Raw genomic sequence first — 23,541 nt, forward strand, 5'->3', positions numbered from 1 at the left:
TTACACAGAAATGATGCTGCTCAGAATGACCAGTTGAAAAAAGGGGAGGGGTTGGGTAGTGGAATGCTCCGCTGCCCTTTAAATACATTATTCACTGCTTCAAGCTACACTCCTCCACACCCATCAAACGGAGCAAGCGTACCTCAAAGGCTGTTGAAGAATGTTTTGGGAATAGTGTCGTTCAGTAGAAACCGTCACTCAAATAAGCAAACTTTTAATCGAATTGAATGCACCCCAGCTTGACTCTCATGATGGGTGTTCTAGAGTGCACTCGCACGTCTCATGTGTAGCCTAGCCTAGTGGTGTGCAATGTTTGAGATAATCTATTTTGAAACGTCAGTGGTATAATATAACATTTTGTGCTTTTTATAATGAATTATACTACTTCCAGTTAACAATATATTTGTTGTAAAATACATGTTTACTGTGTCTCCTTTGAGCTGTGTTTATTGTTTCATGTATGGATCATCCACCTGTCCTTAGTAGGCCTTTGTCCTAACAGACCATTACCTTAAGCCATTTGGCCTTGTGAGCAGAGAGGCCTGGTCATGTATAAACAACGGGCAGTTGCTTTAGCTTTCAGATGTGTGAGATTATACATGTGTACATACTGTATCATCACGATCACTGTTGCCCAGTGGGCCAACAACACTTAATGAAACCACTCCGTCTGCTGGCCCACTCTGTGCTCCAAAACCCAACTAACTAGGCTGCCAGGTCCGCTATTCATAACATTTATTATGTGACTTCCATTGTATCACTATTATGCCCTAGTAAGTACAGTATAGCAATTGTGGGATACAGACTTCACACCACAGAGATCCTATTGAATGAGTATTCTAATTCCGTATTCTATGCTTCGCACTAATAACAGATATGGTTGTTGAACTAGGTTGAACTAGGTTCCATATTGATACCAACAGACTGATGTGTGCATAACTTGGTCCAACCTGACCTTGTAGCTTAACGACCCAGAGTTTGTCCTGGTCAGGTCACATGATCATAAAGCGTCTCAGAGGGGGAGGGCTGAACTAAGTAGAACCATACAGGGTAACCCTTTTTGGTGCTGGGTAGAACACTTAGGAGAGGATTTTATCCAGAACCCTCAATGAAGGGTTCTACCGAGAAAGCTTCTTTCTTTGGAGGGTCCTTTCTAGAACGGTTCCACCAGTCTTATGGTTTACAGGCCACATCAGACCCGTAAGTCACATTATGATGGCTTGCAAAGTGATGTGTAATTCCTATTGGAATCCAGCCAGAGTAAAGATATCCAACAAGTGGAATTGCTAATCAACTGAAACCTGTATTCAACACAACTGATTTAATACAATTACTACCTCAAACATCTAAACTGGAACAACCATCTCAGTAACGGGTGCAATACATTTAATTACTAACAGATTGAATTAGTTTAAAAACCTGTATGCTATGTATCTTTGTGTAGCATAAAATGAATCAACCAACCAATACAAAAACACAGATTTTACAGTAAAAAAAAACAATTCTGAAAATCTCCCTGCAATAGAGCATGATGGGAAATATTACACTGAGCGTACAAAACATTAAGGACACCTGCTACCTGCTCTTTCCATGACATGATCCCTTATTGATGTCACTTGTTTATACTACTTCAATCAGTGTAGATGAAGGAAAGGAACAATTGAGACAATTGAGACATGAATGGTGTATGTGTGCCGTCTAGAGGGTGAATGGACAAGACAAAAGATGTAAGTGCCTTTGAACAGGGTATGGTAGTAGGTGTGTGTAGAATGGACCACCACCCAAAGGACATCCAGCCAACTTGACACAACTGTGTAAAAATGGGCCAGCATCCCTGTGGAACGCTTTAGACACCTTGTAGAGTCCATGCAACTCAATATTAGGAAGGTGTCCTTAATGTTTTGTACACACAGGGTGTGGTTCTAAGTAGAACCCTTCTTGCCTCCCAAAGAACCCTTTCTTCAAAAAAACAGTTCTTAGGATGTTAGGGTTCTAGGTAGAATCCTTTGCCTTACAAATAACCCTTGTCTTCTAAAACAGGTTCTTCTGATCAAAATGGTTCTTGGTAGAATCCTATCTCTGCAAAAAAAACGTATGGAACAATTTTTTCTAAGAGCGTAGGATCAATTTAGCTTTTTATATTATATTATATTATATCAGATTATATGGACAGGGAGGACCTGAACCTAGATCCACATTCCTACTCTGAGGTGCTGTGAGAATACCATCCCTGGCCTTATGAATCACTCCTGGCCTTATGAATCACTCCTGGCCTTATGAATCACTCCTGGCCTTATGAATCACAACTTGGCCTTATGAATCACTGTCCTATAGAGTGCATCTAAACAGTAAACCTCTCCCCTCTCCATTTAATTTCAATAGTGGTAAATTGGTGATAAATCAGTGGACTCTCCAGCGCTTGGCCCATCGTGTGGCAGTGCAGCCTGGTGGTGTGGACTGACAGTTAATTAAGGCTACAGACCTGCTCCCTGGAGCATCGCTACTCTGTACCGTGACCCTGTGCTGTGACAGAGCTAACATGAGAAGGGCACAGGGACGCTAGAGGCTCCGAGGCCAGGCACCGTGACCTTAGGAGGTGAGAGGGGGGAGCAGCACTAGCTCTCTTTTCATTACAATGTACATGCACACTCTCTCTCCCTCCATTCCCCTCATTCTCTCTCTCCCTACTGAACCTGTACTCTCTCTCCCTCCATTCCCCTCATTCTCTCTCTCCCTACTGAACCTGTACTCTCTCTCCCTCCATTCCCCTCATTCTCTCTCTCCCTACTGAACCTGTACTCTCTCTCCCTCCATTCCCCTCATTCTCTCTCTCCCTACTGAACCTGTACTCTCTCTCCCTCCATTCCCCTCATTCTCTCTCCCTACTGAACCTGTACTCTCTCTCCCTCCATTCCCCTCATTCTCTCTCCCTCCATTCCCCTCATTCTCTCTCTCCCTACTGAACCTGTACTCTCTCTCCCTCCATTCCCCTCATTCTCTCTCTCCCTACTGAACCTGTACTCTCTCTCCCTCCATTCCCCTCATTCTCTCTCTCCCTACCGAACCTGTACTCTCTCTCCCTCCATTCCCCTCATTCTCTCTCTCCCTACTGAACCTGTACTCTCTCTCCCTCCATTCCCCTCATTCTCTCTCTCCCTACTGAACCCGTACTCTCTCTCCCTCCATTCCCCTCATTCTCTCTCTCCCTACTGAACCTGTACTCTCTCTCCCTCCATTCCCCTCATTCTCTCTCTCCCTACTGAACCTGTACTCTCTCTCCCTCATTCCCCTCATTCTCTCTCTCCCTACTGAACCTGTACTCTCTCTCCCTCCATTCCCCTCATTCTCTCTCTCCCTACTGAACCTGTACTCTCTCTCCCTCCATTCCCCTCATTCTCTCTCTCTCTACTGAACCTGTACTCTCTCTCCCTCCATTCCCCTCATTCTCTCTCTCCCTACTGAACCTGTACTCTCTCTCCCTCCATTCCCCTCATTCTCTCTCTCCCTACTGAACCTGTACTCTCTCTCCCTCCATTCCCCTCATTCTCTCTCTCCCTACTGAACCTGTACTCTCTCTCCCTCCATTCCCCTCATTCTCTCTCTCCCTACTGAACCTGTACTCTCTCTCCCTCCATTCCCCTCATTCTCTCTCTCCCTACTGAACCTGTACTCTCTCTCCCTCCATTCCCCTCATTCTCTCTCTCCCTACTGAACCTGTACTCTCTCTCCCTCCATTCCCCTCATTCTCTCTCTCCCTACTGAACCTGTACTCTCTCTCCCTCCATTCCCCTCATTCTCTCTCTCCCTACTGAACCCGTACTCTCTCTCCCTCCATTCCCCTCATTCTCTCTCTCCCTACTGAACCTGTACTCTCTCTCCCTCCATTCCCCTCATTCTCTCTCTCCCTACTGAACCTGTACTCTCTCTCCCTCCATTCCCCTCATTCTCTCTCTCCCTACTGAACCTGTACTCTCTCTCCCTCCATTCCCCTCATTCTCTCTCTCCCTACTGAACCTGTACTCTCTCTCCCTCCATTCCCCTCATTCTCTCTCTCCCTACTGAACCTGTACTCTCTCTCCCTCCATTCCCCTCATTCTCTCTCTCCCTACTGAACCTGTACTCTCTCTCCCTCCATTCCCCTCATTCTCTCTCTCCCTACTGAACCTGTACTCTCTCTCCCTCCATTCCCCTCATTCTCTCTCTCCCTACTGAACCTGTACTCTCTCTCCCTCATTCCCCTCATTCTCTCTCTCCCTACTGAACCTGTACTCTCTCTCCCTCCATTCCCCTCATTCTCTCTCTCCCTACTGAACCTGTACTCTCTCTCCCTCCATTCCCCTCATTCTCTCTCTCTCTACTGAACCTGTACTCTCTCTCCCTCCATTCCCCTCATTCTCTCTCTCCCTACTGAACCTGTACTCTCTCTCCCTCCATTCCCCTCATTCTCTCTCTCCCTACTGAACCTGTACTCTCTCTCCCTCCATTCCCCTCATTCTCTCTCTCCCTACTGAACCTGTACTCTCTCTCCCTCCATTCCCCTCATTCTCTCTCTCCCTACTGAACCTGTACTCTCTCTCCCTCCATTCCCCTCATTCTCTCTCTCCCTACTGAACCTGTACTCTCTCTCCCTCCATTCCCCTCATTCTCTCTTTCCCTCCTGAACCTGTACTCTCTCTCCCTCCATTCCCCTCATTCTCTCTCTCTCTCTACTGAACCTGTACTCTCTCTCCCTCCATTCCCCTCATTCTCTCTCTCCCTACTGAACCTGTACTCTCTCTCCCTCCATTCCCCTCATTCTCTCTTTCCCTCCTGAACCTGTACTCTCTCTCCCTCCATTCCCCTCATTCTCTCTCTCTCTACTGAACCTGTACTCTCTCTCCCTCCATTCCCCTCATTCTCTCTCTCCCTACTGAACCTGTACTCTCTCTCCCTCCATTCCCCTCATTCTCTCTCTCCCTACTGAACCTGTACTCTCTCTCCCTCCATTCCCCTCATTCTCTCTCTCCCTACTGAACCTGTACTCTCTCTCCCTCCATTCCCCTCATTCTCTCTCTCCCTACTGAACCTGTACTCTCTCTCCCTCCATTACCCTCATTCCCTCTCTCCCTACTGAACCTGTACTCTCTCTCCCTCCATTCCCCTCATTCTCTCTCCCTCCATTCCCCTCATTCTCTCTCTCCCTACTGAACCTGTACTCTCTCTCCCTCCATTCCCCTCATTCTCTCTCTCCCTACTGAACCTGTACTCTCTCTCCCTCCATTCCCCTCATTCTCTCTCTCCCTACTGAACCTGTACTCTCTCTCCCTCCATTCCCCTCATTCTCTCTCTCCCTACTGAACCTGTACTCTCTCTCCCTCCATTCCCCTCATTCTCTCTCTCTCTACTGAACCTGTACTCTCTCTCCCTCCATTCCCCTCATTCTCTCTCTCCCTACTGAACCTGTACTCTCTCTCCCTCCATTCCCCTAATTCTCTCTCTCCCTACTGAACCTGTACTCTCTCTCACTCCATTCCCCTCATTCTCTCTCTCCCTACTGAACCTGTACTCTCTCTCCCTCCATTCCCCTCATTCTCTCTCCCTCCATTCCCCTCATTCTCTCTCTCCCTACTGAACCTGTACTCTCTCTCCCTCCATTCCCCTCATTCTCTCTCTCCCTACTGAACCTGTACTCTCTCTCCCTCCATTCCCCTCATTCTCTCTCTCCCTACTGAACCTGTACTCTCTCTCCCTCCATTCCCCTCATTCTCTCTCCCTCCATTCCCCTCATTCTCTCTCTCCCTACTGAACCTGTACTCTCTCTCCCTCCATTCCCCTCATTCTCTCTCTCCCTACTGAACCTGTACTCTCTCTCCCTCCATTCCCCTCATTCTCTCTCTCTCTACTGAACCTGTACTCTCTCTCCCTCCATTCCCCTCATTCTCTCTCTCCCTACTGAACCTGTACTCTCTCTCCCTCCATTCCCCTCATTCTCTCTCTCCCTACTGAACCTGTACTCTCTCTCCCTCCATTCCCCTCATTCTCTCTCTCCCTACTGAACCTGTACTCTCTCTCCCTCCATTCCCCTCATTCTCTCTCTCCCTACTGAACCTGTACTCTCTCTCCCTCCATTCCCCTCATTCTCTCTCTCCCTACTGAACCTGTACTCTCTCTCCCTCCATTCCCCTCATTCTCTCTCTCCCTACTGAACCTGTACTCTCTCTCACTCCATTCCCCTCATTCTCTCTCTCCCTACTGAACCTGTACTCTCTCTCCCTCCATTCCCCTCATTCTCTCTCCCTCCATTCCCCTCATTCTCTCTCTCCCTACTGAACCTGTACTCTCTCTCCCTCCATTCCCCTCATTCTCTCTCTCCCTACTGAACCTGTACTCTCTCTCCCTCCATTCCCCTCATTCTCTTTCTCCCTACTGAACCTGTACTCTCTCTCCCTCCATTCCCCTCATTCTCTCTCCCTCCATTCCCCTCATTCTCTCTCTCCCTACTGAACCTGTACTCTCTCTCCCTCCATTCCCCTCATTCTCTCTCTCTCTACTGAACCTGTACTCTCTCTCCCTCCATTCCCCTCATTCTCTCTCTCCCTACTGAACCTGTACTCTCTCTCCCTCCATTCCCCTCATTCTCTCTCTCCCTACTGAACCTGTACTCTCTCTCCCTCCATTCCCCTCATTCTCTCTCTCCCCCCTGAACCTGTACTCTCTCTCCCTCCATTCCCCTCATTCTCTCTCTCTCTACTGCACCTGTACTCTCTCTCCCTCCATTCCCCTCATTCTCTCTCTCCCTACTGAACCTGTACTCTCTCTCCCTCCATTCCCCTCATTCTCTCTTTCCCTCCTGAACCTGTACTCTCTCTCCCTCCATTCCCCTCATTCTCTCTCTCCCTACTGAACCTGTACTCTCTCTCCCTCCATTCCCCTCATTCTCTCTCTCCCTACTGAACCTGTACTCTCTCTCCCTCCATTCCCCTCATTCTCTCTCTCCCTACTGAACCTGTACTCTCTCTCCCTCCATTCCCCTCATTCTCTCTCTCTCTACTGAACCTGTACTCTCTCTCCCTCCATTCCCCTCATTCTCTCTCTCCCTACTGAACCTGTACTCTCTCTCCCTCCATTCCCCTCATTCTCTCTCTCCCTACTGAACCTGTACTCTCTCTCCCTCCATTCCCCTCATTCTCTCTCTCCCTACTGAACCTGTACTCTCTCTCCCTCCATTCCCCTCATTCTCTCTCTCCCTACTGAACCTGTACTCTCTCTCCCTCCATTCCCCTCATTCTCTCTCTCCCTACTGAACCTGTACTCTCTCTCCCTCCATTCCCCTCATTCTCTCTTTCCCTCCTGAACCTGTACTCTCTCTCCCTCCATTCCCCTCATTCTCTCTCTCTCTCTACTGAACCTGTACTCTCTCTCCCTCCATTCCCCTCATTCTCTCTCTCCCTACTGAACCTGTACTCTCTCTCCCTCCATTCCCCTCATTCTCTCTTTCCCTCCTGAACCTGTACTCTCTCTCCCTCCATTCCCCTCATTCTCTCTCTCTCTACTGAACCTGTACTCTCTCTCCCTCCATTCCCCTCATTCTCTCTCTCCCTACTGAACCTGTACTCTCTCTCCCTCCATTCCCCTCATTCTCTCTCTCCCTACTGAACCTGTACTCTCTCTCCCTCCATTCCCCTCATTCTCTCTCTCCCTACTGAACCTGTACTCTCTCTCCCTCCATTCCCCTCATTCTCTCTCTCCCTACTGAACCTGTACTCTCTCTCCCTCCATTCCCCTCATTCCCTCTCTCCCTACTGAACCTGTACTCTCTCTCCCTCCATTCCCCTCATTCTCTCTCCCTCCATTCCCCTCATTCTCTCTCTCCCTACTGAACCTGTACTCTCTCTCCCTCCATTCCCCTCATTCTCTCTCTCCCTACTGAACCCGTACTCTCTCTCCCTCCATTCCCCTCATTCTCTCTCTCCCTACTGAACCTGTACTCTCTCTCCCTCCATTCCCCTCATTCTCTCTCTCCCTACTGAACCTGTACTCTCTCTCCCTCCATTCCCCTCATTCTCTCTCTCCCTACTGAACCTGTACTCTCTCTCCCTCCATTCCCCTCATTCTCTCTCTCCCTACTGAACCTGTACTCTCTCTCCCTCCATTCCCCTCATTCTCTCTCTCCCTACTGAACCTGTACTCTCTCTCCCTCCATTCCCCTCATTCTCTCTCTCCCTACTGAACCTGTACTCTCTCTCCCTCCATTCCCCTCATTCTCTCTCTCCCTACTGAACCTGTACTCTCTCTCCCTCCATTCCCCTCATTCTCTCTCTCCCTACTGAACCTGTACTCTCTCTCCCTCATTCCCCTCATTCTCTCTCTCCCTACTGAACCTGTACTCTCTCTCCCTCCATTCCCCTCATTCTCTCTCTCCCTACTGAACCTGTACTCTCTCTCCCTCCATTCCCCTCATTCTCTCTCTCTCTACTGAACCTGTACTCTCTCTCCCTCCATTCCCCTCATTCTCTCTCTCCCTACTGAACCTGTACTCTCTCTCCCTCCATTCCCCTCATTCTCTCTCTCCCTACTGAACCTGTACTCTCTCTCCCTCCATTCCCCTCATTCTCTCTCTCCCTACTGAACCTGTACTCTCTCTCCCTCCATTCCCCTCATTCTCTCTCTCCCTACTGAACCTGTACTCTCTCTCCCTCCATTCCCCTCATTCTCTCTCTCCCTACTGAACCTGTACTCTCTCTCCCTCCATTCCCCTCATTCTCTCTTTCCCTCCTGAACCTGTACTCTCTCTCCCTCCATTCCCCTCATTCTCTCTCTCTCTCTACTGAACCTGTACTCTCTCTCCCTCCATTCCCCTCATTCTCTCTCTCCCTACTGAACCTGTACTCTCTCTCCCTCCATTCCCCTCATTCTCTCTTTCCCTCCTGAACCTGTACTCTCTCTCCCTCCATTCCCCTCATTCTCTCTCTCTCTACTGAACCTGTACTCTCTCTCCCTCCATTCCCCTCATTCTCTCTCTCCCTACTGAACCTGTACTCTCTCTCCCTCCATTCCCCTCATTCTCTCTCTCCCTACTGAACCTGTACTCTCTCTCCCTCCATTCCCCTCATTCTCTCTCTCCCTACTGAACCTGTACTCTCTCTCCCTCCATTCCCCTCATTCTCTCTCTCCCTACTGAACCTGTACTCTCTCTCCCTCCATTACCCTCATTCCCTCTCTCCCTACTGAACCTGTACTCTCTCTCCCTCCATTCCCCTCATTCTCTCTCCCTCCATTCCCCTCATTCTCTCTCTCCCTACTGAACCTGTACTCTCTCTCCCTCCATTCCCCTCATTCTCTCTCTCCCTACTGAACCTGTACTCTCTCTCCCTCCATTCCCCTCATTCTCTCTCTCCCTACTGAACCTGTACTCTCTCTCCCTCCATTCCCCTCATTCTCTCTCTCCCTACTGAACCTGTACTCTCTCTCCCTCCATTCCCCTCATTCTCTCTCTCTCTACTGAACCTGTACTCTCTCTCCCTCCATTCCCCTCATTCTCTCTCTCCCTACTGAACCTGTACTCTCTCTCCCTCCATTCCCCTAATTCTCTCTCTCCCTACTGAACCTGTACTCTCTCTCACTCCATTCCCCTCATTCTCTCTCTCCCTACTGAACCTGTACTCTCTCTCCCTCCATTCCCCTCATTCTCTCTCCCTCCATTCCCCTCATTCTCTCTCTCCCTACTGAACCTGTACTCTCTCTCCCTCCATTCCCCTCATTCTCTCTCTCCCTACTGAACCTGTACTCTCTCTCCCTCCATTCCCCTCATTCTCTCTCTCCCTACTGAACCTGTACTCTCTCTCCCTCCATTCCCCTCATTCTCTCTCCCTCCATTCCCCTCATTCTCTCTCTCCCTACTGAACCTGTACTCTCTCTCCCTCCATTCCCCTCATTCTCTCTCTCCCTACTGAACCTGTACTCTCTCTCCCTCCATTCCCCTCATTCTCTCTCTCTCTACTGAACCTGTACTCTCTCTCCCTCCATTCCCCTCATTCTCTCTCTCCCTACTGAACCTGTACTCTCTCTCCCTCCATTCCCCTCATTCTCTCTCTCCCTACTGAACCTGTACTCTCTCTCCCTCCATTCCCCTCATTCTCTCTCTCCCTACTGAACCTGTACTCTCTCTCCCTCCATTCCCCTCATTCTCTCTCTCCCTACTGAACCTGTACTCTCTCTCCCTCCATTCCCCTCATTCTCTCTCTCCCTACTGAACCTGTACTCTCTCTCCCTCCATTCCCCTCATTCTCTCTCTCCCTACTGAACCTGTACTCTCTCTCACTCCATTCCCCTCATTCTCTCTCTCCCTACTGAACCTGTACTCTCTCTCCCTCCATTCCCCTCATTCTCTCTCCCTCCATTCCCCTCATTCTCTCTCTCCCTACTGAACCTGTACTCTCTCTCCCTCCATTCCCCTCATTCTCTCTCTCCCTACTGAACCTGTACTCTCTCTCCCTCCATTCCCCTCATTCTCTTTCTCCCTACTGAACCTGTACTCTCTCTCCCTCCATTCCCCTCATTCTCTCTCCCTCCATTCCCCTCATTCTCTCTCTCCCTACTGAACCTGTACTCTCTCTCCCTCCATTCCCCTCATTCTCTCTCTCTCTACTGAACCTGTACTCTCTCTCCCTCCATTCCCCTCATTCTCTCTCTCCCTACTGAACCTGTACTCTCTCTCCCTCCATTCCCCTCATTCTCTCTCTCCCTACTGAACCTGTACTCTCTCTCCCTCCATTCCCCTCATTCTCTCTCTCCCCCCTGAACCTGTACTCTCTCTCCCTCCATTCCCCTCATTCTCTCTCTCTCTACTGAACCTGTACTCTCTCTCCCTCCATTCCCCTCATTCTCTCTCTCCCTACTGAACCTGTACTCTCTCTCCCTCCATTCCCCTCATTCTCTCTTTCCCTCCTGAACCTGTACTCTCTCTCCCTCCATTCCCCTCATTCTCTCTCTCCCTACTGAACCTGTACTCTCTCTCCCTCCATTCCCCTCATTCTCTCTCTCCCTACTGAACCTGTACTCTCTCTCCCTCCATTCCCCTCATTCTCTCTCTCCCTACTGAACCTGTACTCTCTCTCCATCCATTCCCCTCATTCTCTCTCTCCCTACTGAACCTGTACTCTCTCTCCCTCCATTCCCCTCATTCTCTCTCTCTCTACTGAACCTGTACTCTCTCTCCCTCCATTCCCCTCATTCTCTCTCTCCCTACTGAACCTGTACTCTCTCTCCCTCCATTCCCCTCATTCTCTCTCTCCCTACTGAACCTGTACTCTCTCTCCCTCCATTCCCCTCATTCTCTCTCTCCCTACTGAACCTGTACTCTCTCTCCCTCCATTCCCCTCATTCTCTCTCTCCCTACTGAACCTGTACTCTCTCTCCCTCCATTCCCCTCATTCTCTCTCTCCCTACTGAACCTGTACTCTCTCTCCCTCCATTCCCCTCATTCTCTCTTTCCCTCCTGAACCTGTACTCTCTCTCCCTCCATTCCCCTCATTCTCTCTCTCTCTCTACTGAACCTGTACTCTCTCTCCCTCCATTCCCCTCATTCTCTCTCTCCCTACTGAACCTGTACTCTCTCTCCCTCCATTCCCCTCATTCTCTCTTTCCCTCCTGAACCTGTACTCTCTCTCCCTCCATTCCCCTCATTCTCTCTCTCTCTACTGAACCTGTACTCTCTCTCCCTCCATTCCCCTCATTCTCTCTCTCCCTACTGAACCTGTACTCTCTCTCCCTCCATTCCCCTCATTCTCTCTCTCCCTACTGAACCTGTACTCTCTCTCCCTCCATTCCCCTCATTCTCTCTCTCCCTACTGAACCTGTACTCTCTCTCCCTCCATTCCCCTCATTCTCTCTCTCCCTACTGAACCTGTACTCTCTCTCCCTCCATTCCCCTCATTCCCTCTCTCCCTACTGAACCTGTACTCTCTCTCCCTCCATTCCCCTCATTCTCTCTCCCTCCATTCCCCTCATTCTCTCTCTCCCTACTGAACCTGTACTCTCTCTCCCTCCATTCCCCTCATTCTCTCTCTCCCTACTGAACCTGTACTCTCTCTCCCTCCATTCCCCTCATTCTCTCTCTCCCTACTGAACCTGTACTCTCTCTCCCTCCATTCCCCTCATTCTCTCTCTCCCTACTGAACCTGTACTCTCTCTCCCTCCATTCCCCTCATTCTCTCTCTCCCTACTGAACCTGTACTCTCTCTCACTCCATTCCCCTCATTCCCTCTCTCCCTACTGAACCTGTACTCTCTCTCCCTCCATTCCCCTCATTCTCTCTCCCTCCATTCCCCTCATTCTCTCTCTCCCTACTGAACCTGTACTCTCTCTCCCTCCATTCCCCTCATTCTCTCTCTCCCCACTGAACCTGTACTCTCTCTCCCTCCATTCCCCTCATTCTCTCTCTCCCTACTGAACCTGTACTCTCTCTCCCTCCATTCCCCTCATTCTCTCTCCCTCCATTCCCCTCATTCTCTCTCTCCCTACTGAACCTGTACTCTCTCTCCCTCCATTCCCCTCATTCTCTCTCTCCCTACTGAACCTGTACTCTCTCTCCCTCCATTCCCCTCATTCTCTCTCTCTCTACTGAACCTGTACTCTCTCTCCCTCCATTCCCCTCATTCTCTCTCTCCCTACTGAACCTGTACTCTCTCTCCCTCCATTCCCCTCATTCTCTCTCTCCCTACTGAACCTGTACTCTCTCTCCCTCCATTCCCCTCATTCTCTCTCTCCCTACTGGACCTGTACTCTCTCTCCCTCCATTCCCCTCATTCTCTCTCTCCCTACTGAACCTGTACTCTCTCTCCCTCCATTCCCCTCATTCTCTCTCTCCCTACTGAACCTGTACTCTCTCTCCCTCCATTCCCCTCATTCTCTCTCTCCCTACTGAACCTGTACTCTCTCTCACTCCATTCCCCTCATTCTCTCTCTCCCTACTGAACCTGTACTCTCTCTCCCTCCATTCCCCTCATTCTCTCTCCCTCCATTCCCCTCATTCTCTCTCTCCCTACTGAACCTGTACTCTCTCTCCCTCCATTCCCCTCATTCTCTCTCTCCCTACTGAACCTGTACTCTCTCTCCCTCCATTCCCCTCATTCTCTCCCTCCCTACTGAACCTGTACTCTCTCTCCCTCCATTCCCCTCATTCTCTCTCCCTCCATTCCCCTCATTCTCTCTCTCCCTACTGAACCTGTACTCTCTCTCCCTCCATTCCCCTCATTCTCTCTCTCTCTACTGAACCTGTACTCTCTCTCCCTCCATTCCCCTCATTCTCTCTCTCCCTACTGAACCTGTACTCTCTCTCCCTCCATTCCCCTCATTCTCTCTCTCCCTACTGAACCTGTACTCTCTCTCCCTCCATTCCCCTCATTCTCTCTCTCCCTACTGAACCTGTACTCTCTCTCCCTCCATTCCCCTCATTCTCTCTCTCCCTACTGAACCTGTACTCTCTCTCCCTCCATTCCCCTCATTCTCTCTCTCCCTACTGAACCTGTACTCTCTCTCCCTCCATTCCCCTCATTCTCTCTCTCCCCCCTGAACCTGTACTCTCTCTCCCTCCATTCCCCTCATTCTCTCTCTCTCTACTGAACCTGTACTCTCTCTCCCTCCATTCCCCTCATTCTCTCTCTCCCTACTGAACCTGTACTCTCTCTCCCTCCATTCCCCTCATTCTCTCTTTCCCTCCTGAACCTGTACTCTCTCTCCCTCCATTCCCCTCATTCTCTCTCTCTCTACTGAACCTGTACTCTCTCTCCCTCCATTCCCCTCATTCTCTCTCTCCCTACTGAACCTGTACTCTCTCTCCCTCCATTCCCCTCATTCTCTCTCTCCCTACTGAACCTGTACTCTCTCTCCCTCCATTCCCCTCATTCTCTCTCTCCCTACTGAACCTGTACTCTCTCTCCCTCCATTCCCCTCATTCTCTCTCTCCCTACTGAACCTGTACTCTCTCTCCCTCCATTCCCCTCATTCCCTCTCTCCCTACTGAACCTGTACTCTCTCTCCCTCCATTCCCCTCATTCTCTCTCCCTCCATTCCCCTCATTCTCTCTCTCCCTACTGAACCTGTACTCTCTCTCCCTCCATTCCCCTCATTCTCTCTCTCCCTACTGAACCTGTACTCTCTCTCCCTCCATTCCCCTCGTTCTCTCTCTCCCTACTGAACCTGTACTCTCTCTCCCTCCATTCCCCTCATTCTCTCTCTCCCTACTGAACCTGTACTCTCTCTCCCTCCATTCCCCTCATTCCCTCTCTCCCTACTGAACCTGTACTCTCTCTCCCTCCATTCCCCTCATTCTCTCTCCCTCCATTCCCCTCATTCTCTCTCTCCCTACTGAACCTGTACTCTCTCTCCCTCCATTCCCCTCATTCTCTCTCTCCCTACTGAACCTGTACTCTCTCTCCCTCCATTCCCCTCATTCTCTCTCTCCCTACTGAACCTGTACTCTCTCTCCCTCCATTCCCCTCATTCTCTCTCTCCCTACTGAACCTGTACTCTCTATCCCTCCATTCCCCTCATTATCTCTCTCCCTACTGAACCTGTACTCTCTCTCCCTCCATTCCCCTCATTCTCTCTCTCCCTACTGAACCTGTACTCTCTCTCCCTCAATTCCCCTCATTCTCTCTCCCTCCATTTAACTCATTCTGTCTCCCTCCATTCCCCTCATTATCTCTCCCTCCATTCCCCTCATCCTCTCTCCCTCCATTCCCCTCATTCTCTCTCCCTCCATTCCCCTCATTCTCTCTCCCTCCATTCCCCTCATTCTCCCTCCCTCCATTCCCCTCATTCTCTCTCTCTCCATTCCCCTCATTCTGTCTCCCTCCATTCCCCTAATTCTCTCTCCCTCCATTCCCCTCATTCTGTCTCCCTCCATTCCCCTCATTATCTCTCCCTCCATTCCCCTCATTCCCTCTCCCTCCATTCCCCTCATTCCGTCTCCCTCCATTCCCCTCATTCTCTCTCCCTCCATTCCCCTCATTCTGTCTCCCTCCATTCCCCTCATTATCTCTCCCTCCATTCCCCTCATTCTGTCTCCCTCGATTCCCCTCATTCTCTCTCCCTCCATTCCCCTCATTCTCTCTCCCTCCATTCCCCTCATTCTCTCTCTCCCTACTGAACCTGTACTCTCTCTCCCTCCATTCCCCTCATTCTCTCTCTCCCTACTGAACCTGTACTCTCTCTCCCTCAATTCCCCTCATTCTCTCTCCCTCCATTTAACTCATTCTGTCTCCCTCCATTCCCCTCATTATCTCTCCCTCCATTCCCCTCATTCTCTCTCCCTCCATTCCCCTCATTCTGTCTCCCTCCATTCCCCTAATTCTCTCTCCCTCCATTCCCCTCATTCTCTCTCCCTCCATTCCCCTCATTCTGTCTCCCTCCATTCCCCTCATTCTCTCTCCCTCCATTCCCCTCATTCTCTCTCTCCCTACTGAACCTGTACTCTCTCTCCCTCCATTCCCCTCATTCTCTCTCTCCCTACTGAACCTGTACTCTCTCTCCCTCCATTCCCCTCATTCTCTCTCTCCCTACTGAACCTGTACTCTCTCTCCCTCCATTCCCCTCATTCTCTCTCTCCCTACTGAACCTGTACTCTCTATCCCTCCATTCCCCTCATTCTCTCTCTCCCTACTGAACCTGTACTCTCTCTCCCTCCATTCCCCTCATTCTCTCTCTCCCTACTGAACCTGTACTCTCTCTCCCTCAATTCCCCTCATTCTCTCTCCCTCCATTTAACTCATTCTGTCTCCCTCCATTCCCCTCATTATCTCTCCCTCCATTCCCCTCATCCTCTCTCCCTCCATTCCCCTCATTCTCTCTCCCTCCATTCCCCTCATTCTCTCTCCCTCCATTCCCCTCATTCTCCCTCCCTCCATTCCCCTCATTCTCTCTCTCTCCATTCCCCTCATTCTGTCTCCCTCCATTCCCCTAATTCTCTCTCCCTCCATTCCCCTCATTCTCTCTCCCTCCATTCCCCTCATTCTGTCTCCCTCCATTCCCCTCATTATCTCTCCCTCCATTCCCCTCATTCCCTCTCCCTCCATTCCCCTCATTCCGTCTCCCTCCATTCCCCTCATTCTCTCTCCCTCCATTCCCCTCATTCTGTCTCCCTCCATTCCCCTCATTATCTCTCCCTCCATTCCCCTCATTCTGTCTCCCTCCATTCCCCTCATTCTCTCTCCCTCCATTCCCCTCATTCTCTCTCCCTCCATTCCCCTCATTCTCTCTCTCCCTACTGAACCTGTACTCTCTCTCCCTCCATTCCCCTCATTCTCTCTCTCCCTACTGAACCTGTACTCTCTCTCCCTCAATTCCCCTCATTCTCTCTCCCTCCATTTAACTCATTCTGTCTCCCTCCATTCCCCTCATTATCTCTCCCTCCATTCCCCTCATTCTCTCTCCCTCCATTCCCCTCATCCTCTCTCCCTCCATTCCCCTCATTCTCTCTCCCTCCATTCCCCTCATTCTCCCTCCCTCCATTCCCCTCATTCTCTCTCTCTCCATTCCCCTCATTCTGTCTCCCTCCATTCCCCTCATTCTCTCTCCCTCCATTCCCCTCATTCTCTCTCCCTCCATTCCCCTCATTCTGTCTCCCTCCATACCCCTCATTATCTCTCCCTCCATTCCCCTCATTCCCTCTCCCTCCATTCCCCTCATTCTGTCTCCCTCCATTCCCCTCATTCTCTCTCCCTCCATTCCCCTCATTCTGTCTCCCTCCATTCCCCTCATTATCTCTCCCTCCATTCCCCTCATTCTGTCTCCCTCCATTCCCCTCATTCTCTCTCCCTCCATTCCCCTCATTCTGTCTCCCTCCATTCCCCTCATTCTGTCTCCCTCCATTCCCCTCATTCTGTCTCCCTCCATTCCCCTCATTATCTCTCCCTCCATTCCCCTCATTCCCTCTCCCTCCATTTTACTCATTCTGTCTCCCTCCATTCCCCTCATTCTGTCTCCCTCCATTCCCCTCATTCTCTCTCCCTCCATTCCCCTCATTCTGTCTCCCTCCATTTCCCTCATTATCTCTCCCTCCATTCCCCTCATTCCCTCTCCCTCCATTTAACTCATTCTCTCTCCCTCCATTCCCCTCATTCTCTCTCCCTCCATTCCCCTCATTCTCTCTCCCTCCATTCCCCTCATTCTCTCTCCCTCCATTCCCCTCATTCCCTCTCCTGCAGTATTTCCTTCCTCTTCTGTCATTCCTTCACCTCTCCCTCATTCATTCTCCTCTCCTCTAGCCTTTACATCCTAATCTCTCCACCTTGCCTGCTACCTCCCCGTTATTTTCTCCTTTTGTACTCTTAATCTCGCTCTCTACCTACCCTTTATATCTCTCCCTCCCGCTCTAGCATTTACCTTCAGCGTTGCTCTGTCTACACACAGTTATCTGGCTTGGTGTTTTTTATTTCACCTTTATTTAACCAGGTAGGCTAGTTGAGAACAAGTTCTCATTTACAACTGCAACCTGGCCAAGATAAAGCATAGCAGTGTGAACAGACAACACAGAGTATCCTGAGAGGAACACTACACTGGCAGAGACTATGGTAACATGGTGTGGACATCTGGGCCCTTGTGCAGTAGTAGTGTCCCTGTCTGACTCTATAGAGACCACGGGAGGTTGGTGGCACCTTAATTCGTTCATGGTAACAGCTGGAGCGTAATGAGTGAAATGGTATCAAAAACATGAAACACATGATTTACATGTGTTTGATGCCATTCACGCCGTTCCAGCCATTATTATGATCCGTCCGCAGCAACCTCCACTGGTAGAGACTTCCCAGAGACAAGTCCATGGTTATCACACTAGAAGGTCACTGAGAATCACATAAATGATTGCACTGTTTTTGATACTTGGACAACAGTTTGATCAAAACACTGAATTACACTATTCTGAATTAGAGTAGTTAAACACATTTATTTAGGACGCAACAATGTTGTGTATAGTTTCTAACTGCCGAAAGGTCATGTCTAATAAGCATGTTTAAAAAAGTGGTAATCTCATCCCATATCAAGCTCCTTCATTTTCCTGTGACTTTTCTCAACATGGGGTACGATAGTATTGATGAGTTTCCTTACCACAAGCTTTCCCTGTCTATCCCTCTATGGCTGCTTTACACAGACAACATAATTCTGATATTTTTTTTTATAAAAATGTGACCCATTAGCGGAAATATATCACAATTGGGCTGCCTGCAGCTCATCTGTCACAATTGGGGCAATCGTGTCTAATGTCTAGATTGGCTACACCTGAAACCTGTTTGGGAGGGTGCAATGTTGAAGTGTGTGCAGATAGGAATGTATTGTGTAAAACAGATAGGTTTGCGTGTCATGCTGAAATAGGAAAACAAGTCAACTCTATTCATTATGTTAAATAATCATGTTAAAAGGTCCTTTAGTCTCTTAATTGAAACCGAGGAGAGTCAAGTTGCCAATACAAGGAGAGAGCAGCACTCTCCCAGTTAAAACCAGAAGGCTCTAGCAAGCTGTCTGTTGCCACACCATAGCTACTGGGGAGTTCTACAACTGAGCTGACTGCTATGGCTCTTGGACACTAAGGTAAGAAATGGGTTATCTTCAATAAGTTGTATTGTTGAAGGTGTGCTGGCCCTTTTACTAATTATTCCCCCTTGCTTTTTCAGGGTCTCTTGGCTCTATTTTGTGTTTGTAGGCAGTAGAAGTTTTCCTGTCAAATGGAAAGCTGTTTTCTGCTCTTTTGGTAAGTCAAAACTAATTATTTAAATTAACACAATATTATGATTTTAAACTTATTCTGAAAAATGTCACATTACTTTGATTTGACCTGATGCATTTGCTTAGCCTCTAGTCATATGTTTGTGTCTTATTCCAGGGTTCTTGAACTTGAGCCCCAAATGACAAATTGTCATCCCATGACCCAACTTAAGAATGGTGTAGACGTTTTGTAGTGATTGACCTTTGACATGCCCAGGGCCCCCCTTTGGTCCTGAACCATAGCCTAGGGCCCCTCTTTGGTCCTGAACCATAGCCTAGGGCCCCTCTTTGGTCCTGAACCATAGCCTAGGGCCCCTCTTTGGTCCTGAACCATAGCCTAGGGCCCCTCTTTGGTCCTGAACCATAGCCTAGCGCCCCTCTTTGGTCCTGAACCATAGCCTAGGGCCCCTCTTTGGTCCTGAACCATAGCCTAGGGCCCCTCTTTGGTCCTGAACCATAGCCTAGGGCCCCTCTTTGGTCCTGAACCATAGCCTAGGGCCCCTCTTTGGTCCTGAACCATAGCCTAGGGCAGGGTTTCTTAAACTATTTACCTTTATGGAGTTTAAACTGCTACTATGGAGTTTTCTCTCTCTCCCTCTCATTCCAGTTTCCCTGGCCAGTATGTTTGTCCTTGGCAACATGGGTATGGAGTGAATTCGGTACCACCAGAAATTGAATGTAAATTCTCATTTGTTTTGCACAAACTGAAACAGTTAACTGTTAACTGTTCTATTCCAATGTCATATTTATTTATAGGCTATTTTAGTTATTGTATTGTTTTCAAGCTTAATTAAACTTGGATGCATTTGGGTTGAAAACATTCTGGTACTTTGTCTGCCAGGAAAGGTAGATGGAAACGGTGAAACACTATGGTGAGCTGGCTGTACCAAGTGGTTCCTGAATCTAATGTGGCATGTTTAATGTTCTTATGAATGTGGCTCTAGTACCTCAAATACTACCTCAACACTCCATTCATGAACTCTCAATAACATGTACACGAAAGACACATTAGTGTGAGATACCGCTACTATGGAAGCTTTTCAGCTTCCAGGAATTGTGTGCAGATACATGGGCTGTGCATTGTTGAACCATTATGCGTTGGATGAATGGCACGACAATGGGCCTCACGATGTCCAACTGCACTGGATAGATTATCAGGGATGTAACCAATTTGTGTTTTTTTTTGTGCTTATGCATGCGTTTCTGGGATATTATTTCAGTTCAATAAACATGGGACATGTTTGATTTAGTATTGCTTTGGAGCCCTAAACACAAGTTGATTAATCCTACTGTTCAAATGTAACAAAAAAAAAGTACCCGTACACAACTGTTGCTTTATATAATAACACAAGAGAATGTGCCCCACTACATGGCTTAAACTTCACTAAATACAACTATAGGCTGTCACACTTGACACTACGCAATGACCGTAACCAAGCCGCTACTTCTCCAGGTGCAAAATATTTTCTGTGGGATTTTCAGAAAAGCAAACTAGGTGCATATTCTATATGCATGGCTGTGAAATGTCATACACGGTAGTTGGCAATTTTGAATCGGCTCCAATTAAGAGTGAATGTCCAATCTGAGCATACCGCGTGAAGGCCCCCTCATTGTCATAAACTACTGTAAAAGTGATGTCAATATTATCGCACAGACTGTAATGTAGTTAACTTACTACTTTCAGTAGGCTACACTATTGGTTATACTATTGCGACTTAAATAATCCAAGCCTATCTGAAATGCAGCCATATACGAAACTGTCATTTTGCACACCATGTTGAAGAGGAGCCTCACGAAGACTGGTAGCCCAAAAAGGCACACCGTAACATTAATTCAGGACCATGGACCGAAGGCTATCGCCAGTCTGCGCTCTGAAAGGGTAACGTTAGCTGCCAATTTCGGCACCAACAAGGTGAACAGTCAGACCACAGGAGCGCCTGCCAGGGCTCACCTCGCCGCACAACCAGTAGGCTACATTGGTCATTATCCCTATACCATCAAATGACGCAAAGTTGTAGATCTAGCAATTAGTCATGTGCAACAGCTTTGCTTCCGTCCCTCGCCCCTACCTGGGCTCAAACCAGATACCTTCTGTACACCAAGTCACCCTCGAAACACTGTTACCCATCGCTCCACAAAAGCCGCGGCCCTTGCAGAGCAAGGGAAACAAGTACTTCAAGGTCTCAAGTGAAACCACTGATTTGAAACGCTATTAGCGCGCACCCCACTAACTAGCTAGCCATTTAACACTGGTTACACATGCAAGTAATGACAATCGCATATCTAAAATATGCATTACAGTAAAAAGCAAAGGCCTAAACTCTAGTTTGTATAAAATCAGCGGAACAACCAGTACATGAGGGAATTGTATTAACTCTGGCACGGCAGCCAGGGCCATAAAGGTTGTAGTTGACCATTTTAGAGTTGCTGTGTTGAACCTCAGACCTTTCTGAGCCATTCTCCTTCCTGTTGAAATGTACTTGGCAGGTCACGCTCAAATGCCAGCTGAGCTTTTCGTTGACCTGACATGCTGCATCTCTTCACTGAATACGTTCTTCAGGGTGGAGAGTGTTTGCACATTGCTGTGATGTCCCTAATGTTTCAGTGCCAACTGCACTCGGCATTGCTGACAAAGGCCCTGAGTGGGGTTCTCTGGCAGCGGTTGCGATTTTACTTTGCGTCACTCTTGCTGGGCCAATATTACATTTGCTGCTAGGCTCTCAACCTCGGCGTGGGCCAGCAGGCTGCTCAACATCGCTCTCTGTGGAAGTCCATTGGATCCCACCCAGTGCGGGGTCAAATTAGCTTCCTAAATAAGGTAAAGGCAGTACCTTAATTACATTGCATGGCTTGGTTCCCAATCAGAATGCATTTTTGTATTTTAATATTACATCCCCCTCAGATCATGAGCGCACCCAGCATATAGCCTCTGTCCCGTCTGCACTACAGGCAGGCCTTGAGGCACTACATTGGTAAAACCGGGCCAATGTAACTCATAACACTTTATAGGGCAACAACTGAGGGAGGGCACGTTCTTTCTGGGGGTCCATGCCCAGCTTATCCACCCCATAGAACCGGCCCTGCCAAGGAGACTTCTACATCTATCTATCTAAACTGGAACCACCATCTCAGTAACTCATGCATTAAGTGCAACTCCTAAGATTTGGGTTTGCTTAGAAAAATGTGCTTTCCTTGTAGAAGAGCAATCAATGTACATGCAGAAACATGTTTATTAAAATAAACTGAGTTTAACTGCAATATTAATTTGATTCAGTTTCAAATAATTGTATAAGCACTACACATTCAAATATTGAATTTCACGTTCTGAATACAAAACCAATGAACATTTCTGGTGGCACTGAAGTAACTCCATCTGCTATGCTTCCTGTCATGTTGGGCTATTGCCAACACTGTCACTTAAATAGTATTTTATGATGTTATGACAGTATACATCTAAATGTTTATCAGCTCATGTAATGTTAAATTATCACGTTATTATACTCAACTTAACTTAATGAGCTACCTGAAGCTGAATGTCTAAACTTTCTATCCAGCCCTGATCCTGTGTGAGCAGGCTAGAGCCAATAGCCCCAATATTCCTGGAGCCTATGTACCCCAGTGTAACAAGGAGGGCCTGTACACCCCAAAGCAGTGCAACGGCTCTACAGGATACTGCTGGTGTGTTAACACCGAGGGATAGATGTCGTCTCTCCACTACTCCAGGCTCTCCCATTCCATGTGTAGTGAGACTGGTAGGTGTCAAGCATGTGTACTGTCATATCACAATTTGAATATATTATAATCAGATTGATATACTGTTACATTACCAGTTGGCATAATACCCCAATTAATGGCATGTTGTAATTATTGTCCTTCAGTCCCTGAGCAACCAGAACAAGTCCCAAGCAGCCAGAAGCTCTCAGAAGACTTCAAGACCCAGTGTTAATGAGGTAGCAGGACCTGTTAACCAATACCCCTGTGGGTTGCCCTTATGGGTTCCAAAGGCCTCTCAGAATGTTGGACCTCCTATGGGTGGCAGCCCAGACACATCCACCCATCTCCAGAATCCACTGGTGGCCAGCAAGGTAAAGGAAACATCTCCCTCTGCTGCTGAGCAGCAAGAACCGGCCCCATGGATCAAGCAGTGTGTTGGGCCCCACCAGCTGCCACGATCCTGTTCTACCTCCACCCAGCATTATTTTTCAGAACCATAACGACTATGAACGAGGCAGTGGTTTTCTCCAACACCCTCTACTCCCCAGGAGACCCAGCCCAGCCCTCTGTTAGTGTTGTATCCCATGATATCAGTAAACCTGTGCCTAACCAGCCTCTCCTTAGACCAAGTGCTGGATCCAAAGGAGTGGAGTATCCTATCCTCAGGTACTGTTACAACTACATGTGTAGTAGTCTAATTTGGATGACTGACAAATGTTTCTCCCCAACTTTTGTCATGGAATTATATTTTGCTGTTCTGAATTCAATGGTTATTTTGGGAACGTAGATTTGCTATTGCTTACAATCAAACAGTTTTCCTTTACCCTTCCTCATAGTTACAATCTGACTCCGAGAGATTCAAACACACAATTCCTTTTCAGATACTGGGAACTTGGGTATTGCTGTAAATCCTTCACTAACTTTTCCAACCAGCCTAGAAGTGACTAATCAAAGGCCTCCAGCTGTGACTAGAGAACTGATACCGTTGGTATTTAGTCATATTAAGTGGCTCTGCATGCACATTAATTCATCAAACAGAATGTGAAAGTGCACTGACGGAGGCAGTGTACTGTAGTTTTACTTTTCGGT

The 23,541-nt window shown here is 48.5% G+C and overlaps 1 protein-coding gene and 1 long non-coding RNA gene across 3 annotated transcripts in view; one reads left to right on the plus strand and one right to left on the minus strand.

The window, feature by feature from the left end:
• si:ch73-374l24.1 (protein kinase C alpha type) overlaps positions 1–23,541 on the minus strand; it is a 242,953-nt gene that overhangs the window by 216,603 nt on the left and 2,809 nt on the right. The window lies entirely within an intron of this gene.
• Positions 18,503–23,160, plus strand: LOC110538759. 2 transcript variants are annotated; one of them, XR_005035600.1, is made up of 4 exons: positions 18,503–18,564; positions 18,648–18,724; positions 22,293–22,490; positions 22,638–23,160. It is a non-coding gene; the product is annotated as an uncharacterized LOC110538759 (long non-coding RNA). The 2 variants fall into 2 exon arrangements; XR_005035601.1 differs by lacking the exon at positions 18,648–18,724 and having other exon boundaries at positions 18,546–18,564; positions 22,638–23,157.

This window comes from Oncorhynchus mykiss, chromosome 13 (genome assembly GCF_013265735.2).
Source record: "Oncorhynchus mykiss isolate Arlee chromosome 13, USDA_OmykA_1.1, whole genome shotgun sequence".
NCBI lineage: Eukaryota > Metazoa > Chordata > Actinopteri > Salmoniformes > Salmonidae > Oncorhynchus > Oncorhynchus mykiss.